Here is a 15956-nt window from a genome sequence, read left to right as displayed (position 1 = left end):
AGTCTGAGACTGAACTGAAACCTTCAACTCATGGAACTATACTGCATACAGCAGGGCAAAACAAGAGTTTTTTTCCCCACAGTTGTCAAATTGACCCTTTTTATAGCAAATGTCACCTACCAACACAACATGATCTTTACTCTTCTTTCCAGAATTTTGTTTCTTTCTAGCATTGTTTTTTATTACCACTAAGGAATAAGAGTGAAAATGTATGCTTGGCATTACTGTGTTTGACATCACTTGTTGCACCTCCATCAAGGCCTTCATCACACCAGATCTCCACAAATGCCATCTGTTGGCCATGAGAGCTTTCCTTCTGTGGGCGGAAGGATAAAAGCACCATGCCCATCCCTCATCTGGTTACTCATGGTCCACTTCATGCACAGCACGAAAGAGTACTTTCTTTTTCAGGCATATGAGTATTACCCAACTGAGGGAGCAAAAAACTCATTTTCAAGTGTTTAAAATAAACAGGACCACTTAAAAGAAGAGCAGCACTGAACACACGCACACACCATGAGATTTAATGGTACATAATTCTAGAATCCAATTTGTCAGGCTGGATAAAAGTTTGGGAGATGTGAACCTTTCATTTTTAAGTTGTCATTTTAAATCAAACTCCTGTTAGCAGTTACTCAAGGTTATTTTTACTTACTGCCTCCTTGGAAGATTCAATTGGTGATTTTAATTCTGAAGAAACAAAAATTCAAGAAATTACCATTTAAGAAGAATATGTTGGCTACCTGCCCTGGAGCATGCCTAAGCTCTGCATACACAAAGAACCTCTGAACAATCCTGCATGGGCACTGCTTCTTGGTCAGTGTCGCCAAGAAACGTCTACATCATCTATCAGGCCATATGCCATAGTCAACCCAGGGGATCAGGAGGCAATCGTCTATTCTGCAAGGGACCACTCCAGAAACACTCACCATGACAAAATGTTGTTTCACCATGTGTTTTGTTTTCCTATTTTTCAATCTTATCAATTTTGACCCTCTAATCCATGGTATCTCTTCAAAAAAACAGTACACTAACCAAATTCAGAACTTGGACAACACTTGCCAAAGGAACATTCCCTTAAAGGAAAAGACTGTTTCCTTGACTACTTTTATAGCACTTTTTGTATAGTAGTAATTAATATGGTGATAACAAGTGCTTTTAAAGTGTAAAAACAGATCCAAAAAAAAAGTCTACCTAGAAAATAGTTGGTTGTTATCATCCCTATTGGTACATATATCATGTGTTATTATTCGGTACACCTGAGGAGAAATCAGGCTTCAAACCACACACACACACACACACACACAGGATGTATATTTCATTAATTTGACTTTATCTTCACTTAAATTAGCCTGTCATCCCTATGTGTTTCAAATGAGTGGCAATTACAAGTTTGCATTGTAAAGTGTAAATAACTACCACATACATATACCAGTTTAGTGTCACTGGATAAACCTACCAGTTGTGTATAAATGGAAATGGTATCATGATCTCATATTCTGGGAAAGAGGCTTTTCTAGCTGTGTTTTGAGCTTTCCTACAAATCCGTGAGGGGCAATTCCTGTTCACAGCCTGCTAGTTAGCATCTTGTTGTAGTATAGAACATCTTCCGACCACAATACCAAAGAAAGATGACAGAGATGCATCTTTATAATAAAGACTCTATTCAAGAGGGCCATGGTGGGGCTTCAAGTCATCTACTGGATATCTGAATTGTCTTCTCATTTTGAGTGATTGTTCATATATGGATTTTTCTAGGGAGACGATCCATAGGAATTTTCCCGCAAATTCTAAAAAGAACCTGTGACCTCTGAAAGGTTAAAAAAAAAAAAAAAAAAAGCACGGAGTCAGAAAAAATGAGGAAAAGAAAAAAGTAAGAGAGAATAACAAGCTGAAGAGACTAAAAAGAACTGTTGATTAGTCTAAGATGGAGTACAGCCTTCAAAAGACTAGAGTCAGAGGGTTTTAAAAAGACGGCAGAGTATGAAGCACCAGAAATCTGTCTCCCCATCTAGATGATGATTATTACACTAGCAGGATCTGTATAACATAGCTACTTTGGAACTCTAGAACCAACTGAAGTATTGTAGCTTCCAGGGGAAGCGTCTGATGGTAAATGTGGCTCTTTTGGGTCAATTTCAGTTCTTAGCCCAGGAGCAATGACCAAACCCCTGCTGATTGGCAGACAGCTGTGCACGTGGTCCTGTAGCAATTTTGCACTCACTTTGTAGAAGGCAAAATGGACCTTGTCCTCCAAACATCACGGATCTATGTTCTGTGACCACTGACTGACTGCTGTTTTTGATTATAGAGATATAAATGGGAGGGCAGCCACTATAGTTGTACTTTCCCCCACTGTTGCAAGTCTCTCCTCCTCTGGATAAATGAGGCATTTAGAGCCAGCACCTTTTTTCCACCTCTTCCCTCCTTTTTTTCTTTTTCTTCTTTCATAAGCCAGACATTAAAGGCTAGGATATTCAAAAGCAACTCCGTATATGGGGAAAATTAGAAAGTGACTATGCATCTCTAGGGAAAGGAGCAGGCTCAGAGAAGACTTGAAAAGGAAGACCTTGAGTTTTACACCTCAGGCTGATCTTCAGCACAGAAACAGCTTACAACATTAAAAACAAAACAAAACAAAACAAACCCAAAGGCAATGACAAAAACCCTGGCAAAGGGAGAGAACTCTGATTTCCAGATTTTCCACATCATCAGATTCAGATGTTCAGGCTTCAATAACAAATCACAGGCATACAGAGAAATAGGAAAGCATGACCTATTCAAATTGAACTGTTCCTGAGAAAGACCCTATGGCAGATCTATTAGACAAATATGTCAACCCAACCATCTTAAAGATGCTTAAAGAACTAAAGGAAGACATAGAGAAATTCAAGAAAATAATGTATGAGGAAATGGAAGTATCAATAGAGATAGAAAACCTAAACAGAAACCAACAAGAAATTCTGGAGCTGAAAAGTACAATAACAGAAATGAAAAATTCACTAGAGGGATGCAAAGTGGGCCAGTAATATTCAAAGTGCTCAAAGCGAAAAACTATTAACCAAGAATCCTATATCAGGAAAAACTGTTCTTCATCAGTGAAGGGGAAAATAAGACATTCCCAATCAACATTCCCAACTAAGCGAGTTCATTACCACTAGACTTGTCCTACAAGAAGAAGAAATGATCAAGGGAGTCCTGCAAGGTGAAATGATGGACATTAGACACTAATGTGAAGCCATGTGAAGAAGTAAAGATCTAAATAAAGGTGAATGATGCATGGGCAATTGTAAAAGCTAGCATTACTATAACAAAGGTTTGTAACTCCACTTTTTGTTTTCTATATGATTTGAGACTAATATATATTTAAAAAATATTAGTCTAAAAGCTAGCACTACTGTAACTTTGTTTTGCAATTCCCTTATGTTGCTTTCTGTATAATTTAAAAGACTAATGCACTTAAATATTAGTTTCCTTCTTGAGGTATACAATGTATAAAGATGTAATTTTGTGAACAACTGAAAGGGATGGGCCTGGAGCAGTAAAAAAGCAGAATTTTGTATGTACTTCAAGTTAACCTGGCATGAACTCAAATTAGTATTATAACTTCAAGATGTTTAATGCAATTCCAACGGTAACCAAAAACAAAACAGCTGAATATATACAAAAGGAAATGAGAAAGAAATTTAAATATTTCACTTAACAGCAAAATGAACATAACACAAGAGAAGACAGTAATGCAGGAAATGAGGAACCAAAAAAGCTATCAGGCATATATAAAACAAACAGCAAAATGGCAGAAGGATGTCTCTCATTATCATTAATTAATTGTAAATGGGTTAAACTCTCCAACCAAAAGAGAGAGACTGGCAGGAGAGTAGAGTAAGAACACATGATCCAACTACATTCTGTATACAAGAGAGTCACTTTTGATCCAAAGACACAAATAGATTGAAAATGAAAGGTTGAAAAAAAGATATTTCATGCAAACATCAACCAAAAAATAGGGATTATTGTATAATATCAGACTAAATAGATTTAAATAAAAAGTGCCTACAAGAAAAAAAAAAGGCCTACAAGAGATAAGCAAGAACTTTATATAATTAATAAAAGGCTCAATGTGGCAAGAAGATATAACTATAAACTTTTATAAACAAATAATGGCAGTCCAGCAAAATTTATGAAGTAAAAACTGATAGAACTGAAGGGAGAACAAGAACAGTGCTACAATTAGAGTTGGAGACATTAATACCCTACTTTCAATAATGGATAGAACCATCACACAGGGTAAGTAAGGAAACAGAACTTAACATTTACAGAACAATCAACCCAACATCAATAGCACATCTACTCTTCTCAAGTGCACATGGGACATCTCCCAGGATAGACCATGTGTTAGGGAAAAAATTAAATAGATATAAAAAATGTAGTTTTCATACAAAATATCTTCGCTGACCCCAACCGGATGAAGTTAGAAATCAACAGCAGAAATAAAACTGGAAAATTCACAAGTTTGTGGAAGTTAAACAACATACTCATAAGCAATGGATCAGAGAAGAAATCACAAGGGAAATCAGAAAATACTTACAAATCAATGAAAAAGAAAATGCAAACACCAAAACTTATGAGATTCAACAAAAGCAGTGTTAAAAGGGAAGTTTATAGCTATAAACACATTAAAAAATAAGATATCTCAAATCAACAATCTAACTTACAATTTAAGGAACTAGAAAATGAAAAACAAACTAAACCCAAAGCTACTACAAGGTACAAAGCTGTGATCATCAACACAGTATGGTACTGGCACAAAAACAGACACATAGATCAATGCAACGGAATAGAGAACCCAGAAATGGGCCCTCAACTTTTTGGTCAAGTAATATTCGACGAAGCAGAAAAGACTATCCACCGGAAAAAGGACAGTCTCTTCAATAAATGGTGCTAGGAAAATTGGACAGCCACGTGCAGAAGAATGAAACTAGACCATTCTCTTACACCAGACACAAAGATAAACTCAAAATGGATGAAAGATCTAAATGTGAGAGAAGAATCCATCAAAATCCTAGAGGAGAACACAGGCAATACTCTTTTTGAACTTGGCCACAGCAACTTCTTGCAAGATACATCTATGAAGGCAAGGGAAACAAAAGCAAAAATGAACTAACAGGACTTAATCAAGATAAAAAGCTTCTGCACAGCAAAAGAAACAGTCAACAAAACTAAAAGACAACCTACAGAATGGGAGAAGATATTTGCAAATGTCCTATCAGATAAAGGGCTAGTATTCAAGATCTATAAAGAACTTATTAAACTCAACAGCAAAGAAACAAACAATCCAATCATGAAATGGGCAAAAGACATGAACAGAAATTTCACCAACGAAGACCTAGACATGGCCAACAAGCACATGAGAACATGTTCTGCATCACTTGCCATCAGGGAAGTACAAATCAAAACCACAAAGAGATACCACCTCACACCAGTGAGAATGGGGAAAATTAACAAGACAGGAAACAACAAATGTTGGAGAGGATGCGGAGAAAGGGGAACCTTCCTGCACTGTTGGTGGGAATGTGAACTGGTACAGCCACTTTGGAAAACTGTGTGGAGGTTCTTGAAAGAGTTAAAAATAGAACTGCCCTACGACCCAGCAATTGCACTGTTGGGGATTTACCCCAAAGATACAGATGCAATGAAAAGGCAGACACCTGCACCCCAATGTTTATAGCAGCAATGTCCACCATAGCCACACTGTGGAAGGAGCCTCGGTGTCCATCGAAAGATGAATGGATAAAGAAGATGTGGTCTAGGTATACAATGGAATATCACTCAGCCATTAGAAACGACAAATACCCACCATTTGCTTTGACGTGGATGGAACTGAAGGGTATTATGCTGAGTGAAGTCAATCGGAGAAGGACCAACATTGTAGGATTTAATTCATTTGGGGAATATAAAAAATAGTGAAAGGGATTAAAGGGGAAAGGAGAGAAAATGAAGAAATATCAGAGGGTGACAGAACATGAGAGACTCCTAACTCTGGGAAATGAGCAAGGGGTAGTGGAAGGGGAGGTGGGCGGGGGGATGGGGTGACAGGCACTGAGGGGGCACTTGACGGATAAGCACTGGGTGTTATACTATACGTTGGCAAATCAAACTCCAATCAAAAATATACAAAAAAAAACAAGCTAGTACAAGGAAGGAAATAATAAAGATTAGAGCAGATATGAAGAAATAGAGACCATGATTCAGCCAATAGAAAAAATATTCAATGAAACCAAGAGTTGGTTCTCAGAAAAGATCAACAAAATTGAGAAACCCCTTAGTTAGATGGACTAAAAAAAAAGAAAAGAAAGAGAAGACTACTCAAACTACTGAAATACAAAATGAAGGTGTGGACATTACAATTGATTCTACAAAAATTAAGAAGAGTGTAAGAGAATACTACAAACAACTGTATGCCAACAAATTTGATAGCCTAGATGAAATGGACAAATTCCTAGGAACACAAAAGCTATGACTAAATGAAGATTTTTTAAAAAATCTGAATAGATCTACAGGAGACTGAATTAATACTCAGGGATTTCCCAACAAAGAAAAGCCCAGGACCTGTTGGCTTCACTGGGGACTTCTACCAAACATTTAAAGAAAAACTAATACCAATCCTTCCCAAATTTTTCCAAAAAACTGAAGAAATGGGAACATTTCCTAATTCATTCTATATGGCCAGCATTATCCTGACACCAAAGACAGACAAAGGCATTACCAGAAAAGAAAACTATTGGGGCACCTGGGTGGCTCAGTCAATTAAATGTCTGCCTTCTAAACATCTGCCTTTGGCTCAGGTCATGATCTCAGGGTCCTGGGATCAACCCCTCATTAGGCTCCCTGCTCAGTGGGGAGTCTGCTTCTCCCTCTCCCTATGTCTACCACTCCTTCTGTTTGTGTTCTCCCTCTCTCTGTCAAATAAATAAATAAAATCTCTAAAAAGAAAGAAAAGAAAACTATACCCTTTACAAGCATTGATGTAGAAATTCTCAACAAAATATTAACAAACTAAAGTCAGTATAGTAAAAGGATTATACACCATGATTAAGTGAGATTTATTCCTGCAATAGAAAGATGATCCAACATACCAAAATCAATCACAGTAACAGAATAAAGGGGGGAAAAACATGATCATCTTAATTGATGCAGAAAAAACATTTGACAACATTCAACATCTTTTTGTGATAAAAAAAAAAACTCAGTAAACTAGGATAGAAAAAACTACTTCAACATAATAAAAACCATCTATGAAAAATCTACAGCAAACATACTCAACAGTGAAAGACTGTCGAAAGCCTTCCTCTGAGGTTAGGAACAAGGCAAGGATGTCCACTTTTGTCATTTCTATTCAACATCATACTGAAAGTTCTAGCCAGAACAATTAGGCAAGAAAAAAATAAAAGGCGACCACATCTCAAAGGAAGAAGTCAAATGATCTGTACTTGCAGATGATTTGATCTTCTACGTAGAAAACCCTAATGATTTCACATACACATAACAAGAAACAAATAAACATGTTAGAATAAATTCAGCAAAGTAGAAGGATACAAAGTCAACACACATTTCTGAGCACTCACAATGAACAATCTGAAAAGGAAATTACAGTACCACAAAGAATACAATACTTACAGGCCTCAGAGCCCTCACCAGAAGCTTGCTGCTTGTATCTCCTCTGCTGTGTTTCTTCCATCCTTCCCAAGTGCCTAGTTGTCTGCAGAATTTCCAAGAGTAGGATGAAGACTTTCCTCTTGAAAATTATTAGGAAAATATTTTTCCCTTAGCTAGATGCTGTGCAGCAGGTAGAGGAGGCCCTGGAAGCTGTCAAAAATGCTACAGATGAGCGAGACCTTGCAACCCCTTTAAAGAGCTGGGGAAAGAGAAGGTGAAACTTAACTATGTAGTAGCAAGAAGACAACAGGAACAGAAGGGTCCTCACTGGTGGGATGAGATGGTAGCCACGATAGAAGAATACCACAATGCTGCACACGGCCTCCGAAGTGTTTCTCCACCACCCAGATGTTGCTGGAAAAAGAGCCAATTGAGATTAGGTGTTTATAAAGGTCTAGGAGGCCACTGCTGGCATCTCCAAAGTTGCTCAAGCCACCTTGCCCACTGATGAAGCCAAAGGCTACAGGGCCATTGATGAGCTGAATGAGGCTATGAATGAGTTTGATATTAATGGTAATCCTGGACTCCATGACGTTCAATGAGGCCAGGTTCCAGTCTTTGCTTTCGGAGATGCTGAAGAGCATCATCAGCACACCTGGGGCTCATGGCCCACTAATCCCTCATGTGGTAAAGGGCACGAGGGGATCATAGCTGAGTGTAAGACCCTCCAACAGGCCCTGGACCTGGCTCAGTGAGTACATTAATAACCATTACAGAATGTAGAGATATAAGCATCTGAAGATCTCCAACAACACAGTCACAGATCAAGATATGGATTCTTCATAAAAGAATGATATTCTTAGGAACTTACTGTGTTCTCAACCCTGATATAAATATCATTATGGTACAGACTCTAGGGAATCTTTGATTTCACACATAGCCTAACTGGGGAGAGATACTCACACAATTGGATTGAGAAGAATTTGAAGCCTGTGTATTAGTATGGGCTAAAGAGAATATGGTACTTTTAAACACGTAGGGAAGATCCTTGTATTTGTAAAATGCTATCACATCACATTCAATTTTTTTTAATAAACTATGATTAGTTTTGAAATTCAAGGGAAAAAAAGGAATAAAATATTTAGGAATTAACCAAGGAAGTAGAAAACTTATACATATGAAAACTATAAAACATTGTTGGGAGAAATGAAAGAATACATAAATAAATGGAAACACATCCCATGTTCATGGATTAGAAGGCTTAGTATTGTCAAGATGTCAATACTTTGTAATCTACTGATTCAATGCAATCCTGACCCAATTCCCAAAGTTTATTGTAGAAATAGAAAAACTCATCCTAGAATTCATATGGTATCTCAAGGGACCTTGATTATTGAATAGTCAGAATAATCATGAAAAACAGGAACAAAACTGGAGGCCTCACACTTCCTGATTTCAAAAATTACTACAGAGCTACAGAAGTCAAAATGTGTGGTACTGGCAGAAAGACAGACGTACTGATCAATAGAATGGAATAGAGGGTCCAGGAATAAATTGTTGCATATACGGTCAACTAATTTTTGACAAAGTCAAGATCATTTAATGGGAAAGAATAATCTTGTAAACAAATGGTTCTGGGAAACCTGAATATCCATATGTAAAAGAACGAAGTTGGGCCTCTATCTTATACCACATACAATAATCACATGAAATGGATCAATGACTTAAATGTAAGACTTAAAACTATAAACAACTTTTAGAAGAAAACATAGGGCAAAAACCTCCTGACACTGGATTTGGAAACAATTTCCTGGACATGATACCAAAGGCACAGGCAACAAAGAAGAAAACACACAAACTGCATTTAATAAAAATTTTAAAAATTTGTGCATCAGAATAAAAAGGCGACCCACAGAATGGGAGAAAATATTTGAAATCATATGTCTAATAAGGGATTAATATCCAGAATAAGGAGTTTTTAAAACTCAACAAAAATCCAAACAACCTAATTTAAAAAAAGAGGACCCAAAGAAGATAGACATGCCTAATAAACACATAAGAAGATGCCTGGGGTGCCCACATGGCTCAGTCAGTTAAGCATCTGCCTTCAGCTCAGGTCATGATCTTCGAGTTCTGGAATTGAGCCCTGGTCGAGCTCCCTGCTCAGGACAGCTACTTCTCCCTCTTCCTCTCCCTGGTCCCCACTCATGCTCTCTCTCATTCAAATAAATAAATAAAATCTTTAAAGAAAAAAGATGCTCGACATCATTAATCATTGGGGGAATGCAAGCCATAACTACAATGAGATACCACCTCACACCTATTAGAACCACTCAAAAAAAGAAAAGAAAAGAAAAGAGAAAAGAAAAGAAAGAAAGAAAGAAAGAAAGAAAGAAAGAAAGAAAGAAAAGAAAGAAAAAGAAAAGAAAGAAAAGAAAGGGATCCCTGGGTGGCGCAGCGGTTTGGCGCCTGCCTTTGGCCCAAGGCGCGATCCTGGAGACCCGGGATCGAATCCCACGTCGGGCTCCCAGTGCATGGAGCCTGCTTCTCCCTCTGCCTGTGTCTCTGCCTCTCTCTCTCTCTCTGTGACTATCATAAATAAATAAAAAATTTAAAAAAAATAAAACCCATAAGAAAAGAAAGAAAAAAAGAAAAGGAAAAGAAAAGAAAAAAGAAAGGAAAGAAAGGAAAGGAAAAGTCGAAATGTTGTTGAGATTGTAGAGAATTCAGAACCATTGTGACTGCTGGTGGGAATGTAAAAATAATACAGACACTGTGGAAAATAGTATGGCAATTGCTCAAATATTTTAAATATAAGTACCATATGATCCAGTAATTCTACTTCTGAGTATATACCCCCCAAAAATGGAAAGCAGTGATCTGAGGAGATACTTGTAAACCAATGTTAACAGCAGCATTTTCACAATAACCAAAAGATGGCAATAACTCAAATATCCATCAATGGATGAATGTGATATTCATCAATCAAATGTGATATTACACATCATGGAATATTATTCAGCCTTTAAGAGGAAAGATTCTAAGACATGCTACAATATGAATGAACTTTGAAGACATCATGCAAAGTAAAGTAAGCTAGACACAAAAGGACAAATATATGATTCCATTTATTTGAGGCTTCTAGAGTAGTCAAATTCATAGACAGAAAGTAGAATAGTGGTTGCCAGAGTTTGCAGGAGATGGTAGGGAGGAATGGCAAGTTATTTTAAGAGGTACAGATTTTTAGTTTTACAAAATGAAAAGAGTTATACAGATGAATAATGGTGGGACGCCTGGGTAGCTCAGTGGTTGAGTGTATGCCTTCGGCTCAGGGTGTGATCCTGGAGTCCCGGGATGGAGTCCCACATTGGACTCCCTGCTTGGAGCCTGCTTCTCCCTCTGCCTATGTCTCTGCCTCTCTCTCTCATGAATAAATACATAAAATCTTTAAAAAAACAATGGTGATGGTTGCATAGTAATATGAACATCATCATGAAGGTGTACAATATTATGAATGTATGTAATACCACCGAACTATTAATTTAAAAATGGCTAAGATGGTACATTTTGTGATATGTGTACCTTATTACAATATATATATTTTTAAAAGACTAGAGTTAATGGAAATAATGAAAACAAAGCTGAGGCTATGGTAGGCTTATGGCTAACACACTGAGTATTATATTAAGTTTTCACTTGCATTTCCTTATTGAATCACTGCAACTGCTGTGTGTGGTTATTATAACTCTACTTTATATTTCAGAAAACTGAGGCACAATAAAATTAAGTAACTTCTCCAAGATCACAGAACTACTAAGTTGTAGAGCCCAAAGGAGATGGGAGGAAAGCAACAATGGGTGTCTCTCCACCACCATGTTTAGACTGGGAGCAAGAGAGTACATGAACCCAAGGCCGAGTCTGAACTCTGTACTGAAATAGAAGACGATGACAGAAAGGGCATGCATGATAGGAAGGTAAAATAGAGGCCTTCCAAGGACCCCTCAATCTCCAAAAGAATGCAACTCTAAAGGGACATGCAGTTCAAGTAAAGGATTGGCTTTCTGTTGTAAAAGAACAAGCTCTGTATCTAAAAGATATAAAACCAGAGCCAAGCTTCATTTGTTAACCAGCATTCACGCATTTGCATATTTCAAGAAAAATACTTACCATCAATGCTTACTTTGTGCCAGGCACTGCCCAGTGGTGGAAAAGCAGACAGGGTGCTTACCCTCACACAGCTTAGAGTCTTGTCTGAATATTAAACAAGGAAATATTAATGAACCATAAAGTACTATGCAGTAAACGAACACAGTGTTGGGATAGAGAAAAGCAGAGGCGAGAGCCCTCCTTGGACTCACTGGGGAAGACTTCACTGAGGAAATAATAATTAAACCAAGAGGAAGAGGAAGTGTCAGCCTCTCTAGAAGCTGTGGAACACTCATTCCAGGCAAAAGCTCTAAAAGGATGACATAGGCATGGGTAGGACTGGTGCCCTTGAGAAACTGTAGGGAAATCTGTGTAGCCAAGGAGGAGTGGGCAAAGGGGGTGCTCAGCTAAAGGTGAGGCAGGGGCTCAGAGCTGGAGGCCGCTGGGCTGGACCTTGAAGACAATATATGGAAAATGGATTTTATCCTAAGTACAAAGGGGAGCCTTGAATGGATTTAAAAACAAATATGTTTAATGATTTAACGTATTTTTAAATGATCACAATGGCTGCTCATGTGGAGAACAAATCGCATGGGAGGCAAAGCATAGAAATCAACTAGAAGATGTCAGTAAAGTATGGGTGAGAGACCGTGGGCGCTCTAACAGGGTGGTAGCCATGGAGGAAGGTGAATTACTGGACTATTGTTTTTGCTTTGTTTTAAGATGGGGCTTCTAAAGAGCATCTTACATATTAAGAAGAATTAATCAGTAAAAGGGAGACAATCATGTTGCAGAAGATAAAGAGGAAGTGCAACCATGGACAGAAGAGGAGAGAAAGAACAGTATGGTCTCGGACCATCTGGTCATGGGAAGAATGAAGAGTATTCCCTCTGAAAGATTTTAATGTCTTGATGAAGTCTGAGTAAGATTGAGAGGAGCAGGGGTGATCAATCTGAGGAGCAAGGAAAAGGTGGGAAGTGGGGAGAGAATGGGAAGGCAGGCGTGCGTTCTGAATTATGAGATAGAAAACAAAAGGCAAGCTCCTATAGAGGACAGCCAGCTAGCATGACTGACAACAAAGCCTTTCTAGGTTCTTACTCTGAAGAACTTCAGGAAAAAAGAAATCTACTCTTGGAAAATGAACACTGCTCATTGCTCAGTTTCAGTGCTCCTCTAATCCCTGGGGTCTTTCCCCTTTATGACACAAGAAGGTGACCAGAGCCGAGAAAGAAGCAGGACAGCCAAGCAGGTTCTTGGGCACTTATCTATGAGAGTCCCAAAAATATCACTACAATAAACTCTCAAGGTATTAAGTTGGTCATGTTCCTAAAGTAGGCAGTACCTTCAGGTGGAGAAAAAAATAATACATTATAAACACTTTTTTTCTGGAATGTGCATGCTACTAATCAATCAGCACTTGAAAGTTAGGAAGACAGAAAAAATTCTGTAATGGTGATATACAGTATTTGTGCTCCTTACGGAAAGATAGGATTAACTTGATTTTCTTTTGAACACTTCAATAGAATAGCTTAGAGGAAGGGGCTGAAGATGAATATTTTCATTACTCATGAAACTGACATTAGTTGCTTTTGGGAAAGAACTACTGGTGCCTAGAGAGAAGAGTGAAAGATATTACTTCTCTATTTCTCTGCATTTTGTGTATACTGAAAAATAGCTCGAGTCAGAAAGATCCCGGCAGAAAACAGAAGTGAACAGTAGAAAAATGGAAAGTATTTTGCCCATTGTTATTCCAAGAATTGATTTTTCATACTTGAATCTCTTTCTGTATAAATTTTTCATTCATCAAGATGGGTATTTCCCACCCTTCCTCAACACATTTTTGAAGCAGTACCATGCAATTAGTCTCTCTGAAGTACTCCCCTATTTTGGTTCTGCTCTGGTTAAAACCACAGGAAGATTGGATTTCCCATATCTGTTCAGAAAGTGGTGTGCTACCACTCTGAAATATGGTTCCATGTTTCCCTCACTCCCAAAATAAGTCTTGCATTCCCAGTTAGACAGACAGTAGGTAGCAATCTTATAAATAGGGATGACCCTTTTTATATCCTATCAGGAGCTCTCATTAGTCCTAAAACTGTAACTGCATAGCCAGAACTCAGCAAAGAACCAAGATTATAAAAGCAAAGTAGGCCTTTATCTCACAGTAGGATCCAAACAGGGTATAACAACAGAGACTGTATGTTACTTAGAGCCTATTCTTAATGTATACCCAATTCCAACAGGCTTTATTATGTGCATTAGAATACTTTGACCGAAATTTCACTAAGCAGATATGTGTATCATCACATTACTGATAGTGCAATTACTTATTCTCTCTATATTTGTAACCCTTACTGTGTTTATAAAACATTCCACATTCTCAAGGAGAGTAAGAATCAAGGCCAACTAACTCAGCATGAATGATTTATCAATTACAAATTGAAGATCCTTAGAGATCTATTTTTACTGAATTGTTTATAAGTGGTGAGTAACTGCTGCCTTAAAAAAAAAAAAACAAAAAAAAAAAACTTTCTGTCCCTTAGCAACCCCAGAAAGAATAAATCAGATCTTAAGCAATACAAGGCATCTTAAAGGTGTCCTTACTCCTTGCAATCCTGACCATGAAAATCTGCGTTTACCACAAATATAAATTTGAGAGAGACTACTGGTCTTACCAAATGGATCATAATAAATGTAGAAGTATTAGTCAATTTAGAAAATTCTCATTTGTATATAGCTTTTTTCAGGAATACATATCCTTCCATTTCATACATATTTACCAAGTCATGTTGCAGTTCCTAGAGTTAACTGCTAAACTTCACAAAGTTGACTTCTAAAGGTATCTAATTCTTTTTCTTTAAGATTTTATTTATTTATTCTTGAGAGAGAGAGAGAGAGAGAGGCAGAGACTTCGGCAGAGCGAGAAGCAGGCTCCCTGCAGGGAGCCCGACGTGGGACTCAATCCCAGGACCCCGGGATCACACCCTGAGCCAAAGGCAGACACGCCACTGTTGAGCCACCCAGGTGCCCCTGGATGTTACTTTTTAACCCTGAGGAGTGTTTAGGAACAACAGAAATGAGCTTCTCTTCAACAGATACAAACATCCAGGCGGCCTGGACAGCTCAATCAGTTACGCGTCTGCCTTCGGCTCAGATCATGATCCCGGGGTCCTGGGGTGGACCTCCGCGCTGGGCTCCCTGCTCAGGTGGAGCCTGCCTCTCCCTCTTCTCCCTGGTCATGCTCTCTCTTGCTATCTCTGTTTCTCTCTCTCAAATAAATAAATAAAATCTTAAAAAAAAACAAAACCGACATTCATTCTCAAGTTCTCTTTCTCCCCACACCCCCTCCCTCCTCACCTCCTGCCATCCCCCTCCTCCCCTCCCTCTCATTTTCTCTAAAAAAAAAAAAAATGCAGTTTAGTCCAAATATGGGGAATGTGATCAGGCGGCAAGGCAGGAATAGTACATCACCGTCATATTATGCAGAGGACAGAAACACGTATTTCAAGACTTCCCCTATTTTTCATTCAGAGACTCTCATATGTCAACACATAGGTAATGTATATGAGGCATACTAAAATTTTTTTTAATTAATCTCCATAATTCCAGTCTACAATTATCTTAAACACAAAAAATGATATCACTTTTCCTCTTTCTCACTTTGGTCCTTTGAGAAATACAAATCTACAGAAGAACGAATGGCTTACCAAAAACATTTCACTACCCTCCCTTGTGCTTAGGTGCACTACAAAAAGTAGGAATTATTTCTAAAAAGCCCTTAAAAATATCCTCCGTGAAGCCATTCTGAAGTAATTCTCAAAGTTTTTAGATTTAGCCTCTACTACGCACTGGGCGCTGTGTTGTGTGTAGTGTATGCTAAAACTGCACAGTAACATCCCAGATTAAAAACTTTCATTACCTAAGGAATTAAAAGAATTTAAGTCAGGACACAATGCCATTAAACTGCTTCAAAATATTTAGTCTTAAACGAGTAATAAAGAATATTTGTGTGGCTATTTTTGGCTTTACTAAATGGCTTATGGGAAGGTATTATTTTTATTTTATCTTTATTTGAAGCGTAGGTGGCAACAGAGTGATTTCCATCATAGAGGGTCTAAAACTCTGGCCCAGCCCAGAAGCATGTGTTTTCTTCA

General features: G+C 38.0%; 1 protein-coding gene across 16 annotated transcripts in view; it reads right to left on the bottom strand.

Moving 5' to 3' along the window:
* The window catches only part of SMAD9 (SMAD family member 9), a 75466-nt gene that overhangs the window by 32190 nt on the left and 27320 nt on the right, over positions 1-15956 (bottom strand). For 2 of the 16 annotated variants that reach the window (XM_072797338.1, XM_072797342.1), the window contains 2 exons: positions 7985-8070; positions 7678-7866 (listed from right to left, as the gene is read on the bottom strand). The exons of 9 other annotated variants lie outside the window; for them this stretch is intronic. The gene's annotated coding sequence lies outside the window, so the exon portion shown is untranslated. Of the gene's footprint in view, positions 1-7677; positions 7867-7942; positions 8071-11823; positions 11908-15956 lie in introns of all 16 variants that reach the window. 5 more of the 16 variants (XM_072797340.1, XM_072797344.1, XM_072797343.1 and 2 more) reach the window with 3 other exon arrangements.

The sequence above is a fragment of the Canis lupus genome, chromosome 24 (assembly GCF_048164855.1).
Source record: "Canis lupus baileyi chromosome 24, mCanLup2.hap1, whole genome shotgun sequence".
Taxonomy (NCBI): Eukaryota; Metazoa; Chordata; class Mammalia; order Carnivora; family Canidae; genus Canis; species Canis lupus.
Note: the sequence above shows the minus strand (reverse complement) of the source record. Positions and strands in the feature narration are given on the sequence as shown.